This window comes from Pteropus medius, unplaced genomic scaffold, assembly GCF_902729225.1.
Source record: "Pteropus medius unplaced genomic scaffold, Ma_sr-lr_union100, whole genome shotgun sequence".
NCBI classification, from domain to species: domain Eukaryota; kingdom Metazoa; phylum Chordata; class Mammalia; order Chiroptera; family Pteropodidae; genus Pteropus; species Pteropus medius.
In genome coordinates this window covers 15,366,882-15,382,002 of record NW_024354502.1, presented here as the reverse complement: position 1 = coordinate 15,382,002, position 15,121 = coordinate 15,366,882, and the positions used below count along the sequence as shown (strand labels likewise).

General features: G+C 35.8%; 1 protein-coding gene and 1 pseudogene across 2 annotated transcripts in view; one reads left to right on the top strand and one right to left on the bottom strand.

Moving 5' to 3' along the window:
* Positions 1–15,121, bottom strand: part of RSPO2 (R-spondin 2) — a 141,176-nt gene that overhangs the window by 73,141 nt on the left and 52,914 nt on the right. The gene's annotated exons all lie outside the window — the stretch shown is intronic.
* On the top strand, positions 2,705–3,602 carry LOC120595458 (40S ribosomal protein S6-like; annotated as a pseudogene).

The following is a 15,121-nucleotide window of genomic DNA, read 5'->3' as shown; positions in this document are numbered from 1 at the left end:
AAGATTAAACTACTGATCCAGACGTAACCTTGAATGAAACGCATATACATTTTGTTCAGCAAAAGCCAGACCAAAAAAAAAAAATTGAAGTATGTTCTGATAATTCTATTTATATTGCTGTCAAGGACATGTAAAGCTAATCTATGGTGACAGAAATTAGAACTCTAAATGCCTTGAGGTTTAGGGACTGACTGAAACAGGCAGTGGAATATTTGGCAGGTATATTAGTTTCCCAAGGCTACCTGAACAAATTACCACACATGGCGGCTTAAACAACAGGATTTATGCTCTCAGTTGTGTAGACTAGCAGTCTGGAATCAAGGCGTCAGTAGGGCCATGCTTTCTCCGAAGGCCCTAGGAAAGAATGCTTCCTGGTCTCTTCTGGAGGCCCCAAGCACTCCTCGGCTTGTGGCAGCGTAACTCCAATCTCTGCCTCCATCTTCACGCAGCCTTCTTCCTTGTGTGACTCCGTGTGTCCTTTCTGTTTCTTATAAAGACATCCTCATTGGATTTAGGGCCCACCTTAATCCAGTATGATCTCAGATTCATCCTTACCTTAATAGTATTTGCAAAACCCTATCTTCAAATAAGGTCACATTCTGAGGTTCCAAGTGGACATGACTTTGGGGGTGGGGGACACTATTTAATCCACTATGGGAGGTGATGGAAATGTTCTCATCTTGACTGGATATTAGTTACACGAATGTATATATTAAGTCATCAAACTGCACTTAAGACCTGTGTATTTTTTATAAATAACGTGTATAATTTATAGGTAAATTATATCTCAATTTTTAAAGAAGAAAAATTGGAAGGAAGGCCATACAATAACTTCAGGATAATGTAGTTACTTGTAATCACATCTCTTTTGAGGATTTATAGACTATATTGGATGTTTGTCTATAAGATACTCTTTACTTTTATGTATTTTTTTTAAATAACAGAAATGTCGTATTGGAGAGACAAAGAGGGGATAGTACTTAGTAAATGTTCAAATAGCAACTGAAAATTGATATATGAACCTTATGACATTCACTACACCTGGTAATAAAAAAGGGTAACTTAGAAGAAAGAAAATACTGTTTCCAACCCTGATATAAAATTCAGAAATGATACAATCTAAAATCTCATTATAATTTCTAAAATATTAAAAATTCATGTAATTTTTAGTTACAACTATACCAAGCAAGGCCATAAATATAAGATATATAAGGTCACAGTGACTTCATTTTATTGGGTTAACCCACAAAAGAAAGCAAGAAGTAATAGAAGACTCATCAATTATTCAAACTTTTAGCTTTGAGGCTGCATTCTGTTCACCTTACATATAATCTTTATTGCATAAAAAAACCAACATCAAGCAATAAGTTTTCAGAGTAGCAGCTATACAACAAAGCACCTTGTATACCACACCCATCTTTTACTAATAATATATAATTCATCATCCAATGTATTTACAGCTACTTGTAGCAGATCCATATAGATTTCAGTTCCACAAGATGCTCTACCTGCCTTTGACCCTAATTTGACCTTACAGTTTCTCTTCCAGAGACATCCCAAAACCAGGGCTTAGTCTACCTTTCAGAGAAGGGACCAAAGAAGAATCAAAGCATTAAGGGTCAAGATCAGGACCATTAAGAACTATTTCTTCACATCCATTCTAATACTTTGTTCTATCACCTGTTCAACTGCTTTTATCCGTATAGTGAATCTTTTTCATGGACATTCTCTTGCTTACAAACCTATGCATGCTTCCCAAATGATTTCTCATTTACCACACTATTTTCTTAAATCTGTAATAATGGAGGAAAAATAATTCAGATGCAAAATCACCTTCTTGGCTATAATTCCTAATAAAATTTTCCAGATATCCTTTTATAGATGTATGCATATATATAATATGTAATTTGTAATTTTCATAAATGTGATCATACTTTACATGCAATATCACAACCTGCTCAATTTCAGTAAAATTGTAAACATCTTTTCATAGCGATGAGCCAGACCAATATCACTGTCATATTTTTTGAAAATGTCAGTTTTATCCACTGCCTCTTCTTGCAGTGGATAAATTATTAAAATATTAATATTTAATTATTAATAATTAAATTATCCCCAACAAAAGACCACAACTAGTGTTTTAATCCTCACTTCAAGACTTTATTCTCAGTTTCTGGTCATCACGACTCCTGTAGATTGAGTCATTGCTCAAAGTTTTCTTCCTCCTCTAGCTTTCATGATAACATTTTCTCCTACAGACTTAATTCCAACCCTCACTCTTGTGAGTTCCCATTAATCTCATAAGTCAGACCCATATGACCTCTTCCTTGCACAGTTATGGCACTCCATCCCTGTGCCCACATCTCTCACTTCACTCTACATACCACTGTTGGGTCCATTTTCCTGCTTTTATACTCATTGTAGGATTCTGTTACACCTTACTCTGATGAGATCATTATGATTTACAAGCATTTTCACATAGGTGACTGAAAATACACCTATACTATTTAGAATTTCTCCAGCTGCCTTCTGACGAGGTTTTATTCGGATATTGGTATTGGTGTCCTGAGCAGGATGCAAGCATTGAACATGTAAGTTTCAAAAAAAAACTGGGCTACAGCTCAACTTCTCTGTGCAAGAAAGGGGTAAAAATTGGGGAGAGGCTCTTTTTTGTGGCGCCTCTAAAGCGGTCGGCTGCTTCGGGATGAAGCTGAACATCTCTTTCCCAACCACCGGCTGCCAGAAGCTCAACAAAGTGGATGATGAACAAAAACTTCGGACCTTTTATGAGAAGCGTATGGCCACAGAAGCTGCTGCTGATGCTCTGGGTGAAGAATGCAAGGGTTATGTGGTTTGAATCAGTGGTGGGAACAACAAACTAGGTTTCCCCATGAAGCAGGGTATCTTGACCCCCAGCCAGGTCCACCTGCTACTGAGTAAGGGGCATTCCTGTTACAGATCACGGAGGACTCGGGAAAGAGAGCGCAGGTCTGTCTGGGGTTGAATCATGGATGCCAGTCTGAGTGTTCTCAACTTGGTCATTGTGAAAAAAGGAGAGAAAGGCATTCCTGGTCTCACTGATACTACTGTGCCTCGTCACCTGGGGACCAAAAGAGCCAGTAGAATCTGCAAACGTATCGATCTCTATAAAGAAGATGACATCCGTCAACATTGTGAAAAAGCCCCTAAACATAAAAGCTAAGAAACCTAGGACCGAAGCACCTGAGGTTCAGCGTCTTGTCACTCCATGCGTCCTGCAACATAAACGTTAGAAGATTGCTTTGAAGAAACAGCAGACTAAGAAAAATAAGGAAGAGGCCACAGAATATGCTAAATTTTTGGCCAAGAGAATGAAGGAGGTCAAAGAGCAAAGCCAGGAACAGATGGCCAAGAGACATAGACTGTCCTCTCTGAGAGCTTCTACCTCTGAGTCCAGGCAAAAATGAGATTTTGTAAGAGTAACAAATAAATAAGATAAGACATCAAAAAAAATTGGGGAGAGGGCAGATAGGGCGCAGAAAGCTGAATGAGAGGAGGTGGCGACTGGGGAAAGCCCAACTCATTTTAATTTTCAGGGTTGTCTAAGAATGGAACCCACCTTAAGCACAAAGACCCTACGCATGATATTTGGAATATTTTATGACTTTTGTGAAAGAGAAATCCCTTAAATAGGAACATCCAGGAGACTAAGGCAAGGGCAAGGGCTGCTGCTAGAGCTGCATCAGACGTAGCCCCACTCTGCAGAGCCCTTTGCAACATGTCTGAGAGTAGTTTGCTGACTGCCTTCTGCTTTTCGATTTAACTACAGATTTGAAAAGGCAATATCAAGGTAACCCAAACCCCAAACTTAGCTTCATAAGTAAAAAGAGAATTTGAAAGATTTACGCAAATAGCAGAAGGCTCTCTTTACCACAGTCATCACAAACTAAAGCTGAAGCTATACTCACTTTCAGTTCAAAAGTTAAACCAAGAGCTCTTTATCACTATAAATCACACTCCGTAGTAAAAAACATGAAGAAAAAAAGAATTACAAAAGTAAGAGAATCAGCATAAATTAAAGGCTTTTTGTTTTGTTTTTATGTATCAGATGCCAACTTTCATCTTAACCACAAAGATTTCACAGTCAACAAATTGTTATCTACATTTTTTTAAAAGTGTTCTTAAAATCATTGAAAGCATTGCTTTATTTACTTGAACCTTGACTGACTTAATGAAAATGAGTTAGGCAATACTTACCTGAGTCCATATCTTAGATATCTTTATAACCCTACACATGAAGAATTCTCTTAAACAAAAATGATGTGAGCCACACCCAACCTAAGTGCTCTCTCTTCCTTCCCCACAAACTTCTTTAGTCATTAAGAATATTCCTCAAGCTGAAGGACACGAGCACACACAACTTTTGCAGTTTGAAGCTTTGTGCCCCAAACCTCAAATAGACTTTTCAGTTTAATTAACCACTGCCCAGTGTGTACTATCCTTGTAGCCTCTATGTTATACATCAGTAGCTTAACAGTTTAACAAAAACTCCATCCGTTATGGGGTAAGGACACCAATCTCTGTATCTAAAGTCTGGTAAACACAGACATTTAAACATGACTAATTTATTTTGTCAGGATCTTAATAAGTCAAATGGCTCTGCCTATTGCTGTGAGATTTAATTCAAGTGTGCAGGTGAATAAACAGATCTTAATTCCCAGCTCCGATGACCATGTTTATTTGCTTTCTCTGTAAGCTTCAACTTTTCCTACCCTAAAGCCTGCTGAGATCCAGAGCGTCCTCATTCCAACCAAAACACTCTTCTAAAACTAGACCCACCCAAAATTCTAAAGATGAAATATATCACATAAAACAAGAAAACTCCTCGAAAAGGTGCTAGTGGTATTAACACAAATCCACGCATATCTCCTTGACAGGGAAAGAAATATGTGGCTATAGAAAACAAAAATCATGAGGCAGAAACCAGGTAACAATACCTATGTCACTAACAAGTATATCGAGAGAGAAAAACAGTGTAAGTAGTTACTTTTGAGTCTAATTATTTGATTTGTATTCCTCTTAAATTACAATGGACTTTTTTTTTTTTAATGAATCCTAGTATTTTAAGTTTGATCCTTTGTTAAATCAAATTCAGTTATTCACGTTTTATCCCATAGAGCATTTTGTGTAGGTGTTGAATGCCCATCTGTTTCTAATACACTCCTAACACTTTTTAAAGTGCTCCCCTGTTTCTGGAGTTAGCCTTTGCCAAGCAAGAAGAAATCTAAATTCCTTTTAGGTGAAAGCATCCATTCCTGACAAAGGTACAAACTTCTAATTTTGAAAACAATGGGACTGAACAATCGGCTGTTGGTACCTCAGCCTCATTCTATATTTACTTGTTAAATAATGTTACAAGTTTAATAGATTTTTAAATGAATAATTACTATTAACTTCATTGATCAAGCTTATCATAAAATTGCTAATATTTGTCTCTACTCAACCTCAAATTCAACATAATTTTTTTTTTTCTATTCTGGAATATAAAGCTCTTTTTTAATTAGAGTTGACATACAATGTTGTATCAGGTATACTCATGTGATTTGACATTTATATACCTTACAAAGTGATCACCACAAGAAGTCTAGTAACCATCTGTCACTGTGCAAAGTCATTGCGATCTTGACTATATTCCCTATGCTGTACGTTACATTCCTGTGACTTACTTATGTTATAAGTTTGTACCTCGTAATTTTCTCAATCTTTTTGCACATTCCACCCACCGCTCAACCCTCTGGCAACTATCAGTTTGTTCTCTGTATCTGTGTCTGTTCATTTTGTTTGTTTGTTCATTTGTTCAGTCAATGAACAAACAAACAAAATGAACACTTTTATTAGTGTTTTTAAAAAAACAAAAACCCTATCTCCAGCACCAAATTTAAAAACAAAAACCCTATCTCCAGCACCAAAACCGGATCCTATGCAAATCAAGTTGGGCATAGATCCTCCCACTAGAGCTTGGCACCACTGGGATAAAAAACAATCCTGTAATCATGTGTACTACCAAGATCAAACTCAACTAAGCAATCAAGATCATGGATTAGGAGCCACACAAGATTTGACTTAAATGAGAAATAGCTATCTTAGGATACTTTGCTTAGTTTTACATTAAATTTTAAGTATTCATAGAAAATAATACCATAAAACATGTAATCTGATCTTTGATACAAAGACAACAAATTTTAATGTTCTAGATGTTCACCATTATAATCATCATGCCCTTGACAAAAATAAATGTTAAAATTAACAATGTTAAGAAAGCTTAGACAGTGATACATTTCCATATGTCCATTAAAGTTTTAGAGGGCTAAATTAACATTAATTTAATCTAGAAAAAAATTTTGAGCATAATAATAAAGGGAAAACTTGCACTAAAAAATTCAAAATTTTAGAACCTCTATAATTAAACCACATTTTCTTAATCTTTTTTTATCTTTTATCATGAGTTCTTCAATAGATAATATTTTTAGATAAAAGGCTTACAAAACTACTCAAAATACTGGCTTTGAGAAATCCATATTAATTGGCTGCCTGAAAATATTATTTGATAATTAATATCATTTCACCTGCCTAAAATACATTAATTAGGAATGAAAGATTGGATATATCCTTATCTAGAAGTATTCCTTGGGAAAATAATATTTCTAAAAATTAATAAGCCCCCAAAATATGGAAATCATCTCTAGAGATGAATATTCTTAATGACATCAGGATTAGAAAGATCTTTAATCGGGTGATTTTGCTTCTCCTACAAAAGTATGTATTGCACTGTACGAAAATTCAAATAAAGCTACTAGGAGATTTTAAAATCTCCTAGGAAGAAAGTTAATAGAGCCACAGATTTATTTTTTTTACACATGAAGTACTTATAACTTAAAAAACAAAACAGAGAAAATTATTGTAATTCTAGGCTTCTAATTACTCTCCAGTGCCAGCATCATTTGAGCCCTAATCCTCATAGATTGGCACCTCAGAAGTATGTTTACAATCACAATTAATTATGGCCATAGTGTTGTTCATTTGATAGGATATATTTTTACACAGCACGGGGAAGCAGAACGCCTCTATGAGGCATGGCATGTGGGCTTCAAGTGTCACTTACTAAGACGTCACAAGGAAGCCCAAAATACTCAATAACTGTAGGTCGCAGAAAGATGATAAACCAAGATACGTTGCAAAATAAATGTGAATGGAGGAGTCTTAAATGGGTCTGTTTGAGGGCACAATAGACCTGCCTAGAACATGATAAACACCTTCTCCTTCTTATTTAACATGTCGTGACATCATTAACATTCAAGACACTCTGCAAAACTGGAGGAGATTGAAGGTATGTACCAAAGCAAACAACCAGTCGTCAGAGAAAAAATAACTTTAGTTCAACACATTTTACCTTGAGACAAAACAGTATCCCTTCAAAATATTTTGTCCAAAACGCAAGCAACTGAAGCAGATGCGGGTTGCACATCTGGTGATAGGAGCTACAGATGTCCCCTTAGAGCTTCTGAATGAATGCACATCAGTCAAAATGCCTTTTTATCAGCATCCATCAGGTCCTGACCCTCAGGACTCAACACCACAGAGAGAAGCTCAAGGAATGCTAAAATTAGCACTTTGACATGCTAGTTTTATGCACTGATCAAGGGTCAGTCATACTCCAGCCTATGCTAGAGAGAGAAGCTCAAGTAGAAACATAAGAATTGAAATAAATTAAGTGGGATTTAGAAATTCTCCAGGAACATACTTTCAAAAGAGCCATTAATACCCAAAGTCAAGTAAAAAGACACACATACAAAAAAAAAAAAAAAAGCTATGTATAGACCCTGATGAAAAATTAAAATCAAGAGCCCTCGGTTTAGCATATATAATTCCCTAAATGATGACATGATGAAGTGGTTCCCCTAATTAACACTCACTTTGGAAGCCAAGCCCTATAAGAATTATTCCTTTCCCCTCTCCTATAAACTCTTTGACACAAAAATCTTAATGTGTATCTCTACACTAGATGTTAATTATGACAGGTAATGGGGGTATACATTTAAGGATCAGAACACACTCATCATAAAATTAAGCTATAAAAGAGGGCAAAATATGCCACCAGAATCAAAAGCTCTTCAGCTTGTACAATGTCTACCACCAATAACGCCGATTCGTTGATGAAATCAGAAAAAAAAATATGAGATTGGTTTAAGACTGCTAATTTTCCCAAAGATATATGATGTTTTGAAACAAGGGATGAATCATATCTTATGTTGTATAAAATAAGCCACCTGTTTGAATCCGTGAGAGAGAAAAAATTTACTCCCTAAAACTATTCTAATGCCAAGAAAACAGTAAGCTTATAGTTAGATGCATGTGCCCCTATAAGCCGTAGCAAGAAACTGCTGTGTCGTACAGATTACTCACGCCCAGTGTTGGCTTGGGTTTTCACAGCATAGTTAAAAAAAAAAACCCATGGAAATGCTGACAGACTGTTGGTGCTAATGGTGACTGCAACAGGAGCAGATCTAAATATGTACATTCAGGAAGATTGTGAAACCACCACTTTCACATGGTTCCATGCACACACAAGAAGATAATCCAATTATTTGAATCCAAAACAACAAAAAAGGCTCTCAAACAGAGCTAAATTTTTATTCCATAAAGTGCTTTTAAATACCTCATATACTAACACTATTTCAAAATAGTTTTGCATACTTCCTAAATACTGTAATGTAAGTGCCATACTGTCTGACCTATCTAACTGCCTATAGAAAAACAATCTCCCCCTCCTGCCTAGCCAAAGATTAAATTATGTTTTTTTGTTTTTTTTTTAAGTAGAGAAGGGGTAGGATGGAGTCTATTCAACATGCATTCCCATTGTGTACAAGTTATTTGACTATCCCTCATATACCACCTGCTTCCTAGAATAGAAATTAGTTTGCCAACTCCTGTTTATTCCACTATTTTAATTTTAAAACAATAAATGGAAAGCAAACTGGATGGCTTATGTGGTGTCATAAACACAGCCCTCAAGAAATATCTGTGTCATAACTAGCCAGATTAAAGACTCCATGTGTTTTAATGTGGAAACTTCCATGGGTCAGACCACTGTGTTTTAAAATTGAGAATGAACGCTGTTAGCTACACTGTCCTAGAGAAAGGTTTCTTCAAAGATAATAAAAAACTTTTAAGTTGCTTTAATGAAAAACACACTGACAAAGCCTCAGGGCTGACAATATTATCATGCAACAATTAGTTATTCAGGAATACACTATGATGCAAAAAAAAAGTGAAAGCTCCAGTATATGCATCGCGGGTCACTGTTGGTAAAATACCACATACATTAACAAAAATCAGAATGATCCGCTACTAAATCTCCAGGGCTACACAGGATTTATTTCTCAACAACTTTTTAAATCAATTCCCTGCATTTAACATTTATAAAGTTTGTCTTAACGTGCTTTGCTTATTTGCTAACTTCACAGCAATTCGTACCGTAGACCCAGTTTGAAATCTAGCTGCTTTACCATTCTTATTCTCAGAATGTTCTGTCTACTCAGAACAAGGAGAAATGAAACAGAGAAAAGTCAAGGTAGGGGAAAGAAGAAAAGAAAATGAACTTTGTGAACATGCTACGTGCCAAATGGCAGGCTACACGCTTTCATACTTTTTGAAAGTAATGCTTATTACTCATAATTTCTGTTTATCAAAGTGAATAAACAAAGAGTTTAAGAAATCTTTCCGAGGTCATACAGTTTGTTAGTGACAAATCTGAATCCAGCTCCAACCTCTGATTTCAAAAGCCATGCTTTCTATTTCTCTATTAAGAGTTATAGAGACAAAAATGCATTATACCATGATTAAAACTGTGATAACTTTCTTTCAAATTACGCTGGACCCTTGCAATTTTCTCACTGCCCCTTTGTTCTGTTTGTAGCTTCAGCAAAATAATTGAAGTTACTTTTGATCATTAGTCACTAAGAGTAATATACTAATTCTTTCCTAACATAACTAGGAAGGTATTAAGTCTCATAAACCAACAAAATTAAGATGTCATCCACAAAAACAATTCAGAATAAAACGGCTGATACACAAAAAAGGATAATGGGGGAAACTGAGTTACAGGTTTCTTCTGGCAGAAGTTAAAGTCTTCAGATTATAAATGGAAAGTCTTTTAACTGTTTGGACATACAGCAAAAGGCCAGCGCTTTTTAAACAGGGATCTCCACTTGACAAGTTCAAAGAAAACAATCACCCCCAAACCATGCAATTTCCTGCAAATGGGCCACTCTCCTCACTGTCTTTGAAGACAGACCCCATCCTTGCCAAGAGGCTTTTGAAGTAACACAGCAAGCATACCTATATAATTAGAAAGGCTGAGTAAGCTATTCAAATGATCAAAACTAGACTTTCAAGATGCATAAAGTGGGGAGGTATGGACTGACAGACTGACACAAAGAAGAGAAACCTTTGCTCTGACTGATTTGGAGAGCAATTCGCCACTGCTCACTGACCATCATTCTCCACTCCCTCCAAGCCTTGGAAGCCAAAAGCAAACTACATACATACACGTTAATGGAACACTAAATAGTGTTTGGTCCTTTTTAAAAAGTGGCAAAACTGTATGTATTATGTGTATACAGACATAGATGTGTATACAAATGCATGCCTATACTATTTTTCTGAATCATTTGAGTGTAAGCTACAGACATTATGCTCTTTTATTTTTGTCAGTGTTCACTGGTTTTTCCCAAAAATAAGGGCATTGTCTTATATCGACCATGTTGATACAATACTATTTTCTAATCCACAGTCCGTATTCAATTATTCCAACATCCTTTATATCTGTTTTTTTCCCCCCAGACTAGAATCCCATCCAAGATTATGCATTGTGTTAAGTTGTCCTGTCTCTTTAACTTCCTTTAATCTGGAAGAGTTCCTTTTTCATGAGCTTGACATTTTGGAAAAGAACAAGTCAGTTATTTACAGAACATCCATTTGGGTTTGTCTAATGTTCTCTCATGTCTGGTCATGCATTTTGGGGACAATGTGTGGTGTTTTGTCCTTTTCTTGGGCACATCAAGTGGCACATGAATTTGATTACATTATTGGTGATGTTAACTTTGATCTCTTGGTTAGGATGGTGTCTGCCAGGTTTCTACATTGTAAAGTCACCATTTTTCTCTATAATAAGAAATTTTTGATGAGGTACAGTAAGACTGTATAAGTATCTTGTTCTTCATCAAACTTCCACGCACTCATTTTGGCATCTATTGATGATGCTTATCTAAATCAACTATTATTCTGATGGTTATCAAAGGCGATTTTCTAATTCCATTCCTTCTCCATGTATTAGAAGGCATCGTAGTGTTAGGAAGAGCTTTCTCTTCTCCCTCATTTGTCTGCTTGTTTGTTTGTATTAGTAGGGAATCATGGATTTTATTCAGTGGACTATAATCTGTTACTGTATTTAACATGTAACTTATCTTAGATTTGTTCAGTGAGAACCTTTTAAGGTGCTGTGGTTTTGAAATTGTATTTTATGTGCATGTTACTAAGTGTTTGGAGTAGAGATGAAAAAGATCTAAATTATTCTGGAAGATTGAAAAAAAGGTGGTAATATGAGTTGGGTCTTGAAGAGAAAGCAAGAATTTGCCATTTAGAGACTATCCCAAGGAGAGGGAGTAGTACGTGCACTGATGTATGCACAGTGTTGGGAAATACAATGACCAAAAGTTGAGTATGTCTGATAACTCTTGGCCTAGCTTATTGACAGTTTATCTTCCAGACTCAATACTTAACTTGGATATAGGAAGAATATGTTGAGAACACAAAAATTATGATGTTACCAAGAGGTTTTTAAAAGTAGAATACAGAAACTGTGACCCTAGAAGTATAACCTAAGACTTTAAAAATGTATGTTTTTTAAAATTTTAGAAGGAAACAGGTTTGGGTTCACAGCCAATGTTTCTAAATTAGAATAGAAGAATGTTATATAATAATTAGCCTGATTTTTTTAAAAAATGATAATTTTCTCTGCTTTCTCTGTTTATGTACCAATATCTATATATCCACATAGATCTGTAGATAGAAAGATGGAAATACACATACATACATTTTTGGTAAACTATCTGAAGGTAAACTGCAGACAGTACAATACTTCACGTTAAATTCTGAGGCAGGCACCTTCTTAGAACATGGACATTGTCCTACATGTCAGATCTCAGAAACTTAACATCAGAGAATACTAATATTCTCCCTACATTCATAGTTCCTAAGCTATCCCAAAATGTTCTATTCCATCTATGCACAAACCAGTCAAGGACTGTGCATTACATTTGGTTTGTTTCTTTAGTCCTTTTAATTGAGAATACCTCCCCCTATTTTTTTTTGTCAACATAGACATTGAGATTATTTTAGAGTCCAGGACAGCTGTCTTGTAGAATATTCTACAATCTGTATTTGAATGACTATAGCTACATAATTAACCTCATTATTTTGCCATCATTAATGATAATTTAATTCACATCAGATCAGCATCATCCTAACACCATGAGGTGAAAGTGCTAACCGCTATACTATGGAATCACATCCTAAACATTTTTAAAAGTACCCAAATTTGTGTGTATATAATACAAAAACCACTCGCAAATGGTTTGCCCATTTTAAAGTCTGGTGACCAAAAGATGCAAATTAAAATGAGTCAACCTCACCATATATTAAGGTTTAGGAGATTGATAATTAAAAACTATTGGTAAGCATTTAGGAAGTGGACATCTCATATATTGCTAATGGAAATATAAATTAGTAAAAATACTAGAGTATAATTTAACAATATTGCCCTTTTCTGTTGACTAAGTAATGTCACTTTTAGGAATGCAGCAGAAAGAATTGGACAAAGACATAAAAATGTACAATTTACATCACAGCACTCATTTAATAATGAGAAGATAGTAAACAGCCAAAAATGTCTATCAATAGAATATTGAATAATTTATGTTAGATCTAAAATATTGACTTTAAAGGTCATTTATTATATAAAGCAATGTTAGTATAGAAGTATACTATGTAAAGAAGTTACATAGTAAAGAAGTTAGTATAGTATGTAAAGAAGGCTCTTTACATAAGAAACAATGTTGGAAGAAAGGCAGATTATAAAAACAATATAGTGCTCTGTTTAAAAACAAATACATATCATGTGTAATAGTATAATAGAGTTTAAATAATTTTCTCTTTTAAATTCATTTTTACCCCAGACAAGAAAAACCTAAAGGAGTTTATCACCACCAAACCAGTACTACAAAAATGTTAAAGGGACTTATTTAGGAAGAAGAAAAAAAAGAATAAAATGACAGTAACTATATATCTATCAACAAGTACTTTAAATGTCAATGAATTAAATGCTTCAATCAAAATATATAGGGTGGCTGAATGAATAAGAAAACAAGACCCTTACATATGCTGCCTACAAGAAACCCACTTCAGATCGAAAGACACACAGACTGAAAGTAAAGGGATGGAAAAAGATATTTCATGAAAATGAAAACCAAAAAAAATCTGGGGTGGCAATATTTATACCAGACAAAATAGACTTTAAAACAAAGGCTGTAACAAGATACAACACCCAGCAATTCCACTTCTGGGTATTTATCTAAAGAAATTTAAAACACCATGTGGCCATCTTAACAACATGGATGGTATTATGCTAAGTGAAATAAGTCAGAGAAAGACAAATGCTGTATGACTTCACTTACATGTAGAATATTAAAAAAAAAAAAAGAACAGAAATAGACTCATAGAGAACATTTTGATGGTTGCCAGATGGGAGGAGTGTTGGGGAATGGGTAAAAAAGGGGAAGGGAAGAGAGTAAGAAGTACAAATTGGTGGTTACAAAATAGTCATGGTGTTGTTAAGTACAGCATAGAGAATATAGCCAATAATATTGTAATAATTATGTATGGCATCAGATGGGTACTAGATTTATTGGGGTGATTACTCTAATCACTACGTGGTACACTTAAAACTAATATTGTATGTCAACTGTAATTAAAAAAATAAATTGTTTTTTTAAATAAATGCATTTTTAGCCCATAGCTTTGAATTCACCAGTTCAGGGGAAAGTTTCTCAAAGAAGTGTAAATGTTCAAATTTGTGGTTTCCAAATGGGATTTTAAAACTCTTGAAAGAAACAAAAACTCTCCCTTTAACCTTATTGTGTTCTGAATATCAGAAATCAGACACACAAAAGACAGAGCAAACTGTTCTAAATAAGCATGGAGGACTATGTAATCTGTCAATCATCTGCTTGGACAAGACAAAGACCCCATGAATTGGGAAGAAGCTAACACTCAGTTTAGGTTGAATGCATCTCTCCAAAGGGATCTGTGCTCTAATCTTAGGGGAATGGTGGAAGAAAAGAATATTCCTATCCTGTCAAATTCAGGAGTCAGACCAAAAGATACTTGTAAAACCTGAGAGAGTGGGAATAACAGGGTGTACCCCTCCAACTCAGTGGCAGGCGCAGACACCTGGGGATAAGGCATGTCAGAGAAAGGGGGGCCTAAGAAGTCCTCTCAATCCCAGCGCAGTCTACGAGACCATCCAAAATCATCTCACATCCCGAGAAGAGCTCAGAAGAGGCTGAGCCCACAGAACAACGATGGCCTGCAGTCGGGATGGAAGGAAGACGCAGAGCACGGCCAGATGAACGGAGCCCCCTGGGTTCATGCCACCGCGAGGGATGTGACGAGCAAGACTAGACCCGGGCGAGCGAAGATCAGCAATAACAGCGCGTAGCAGTGGAAAGTGGCGTCAGTTTGACAAAGGCCCTCTGCTGCTTTCCTTCCCCTGACATGCTTGATGCGAATCTCGCTGAGAAGCGTGGAGGAGGAGGAGGGAAGGGCAGGGCTCGTCTGGGGGTGAAAATGGAAAAACACTTAATTGACGGAGTACATGAATTTACCAGGATTAATTTTCCACTACCAAGAGGAATAAGGCCTCGAGATAGACACTAAATTCAAGTTTAGAAAATAAAGTGACTTTGTTGCTGTGCTGGATTTATGTCTTAGGAAATTTCCACCTTCTACACACACACAAGTAAAA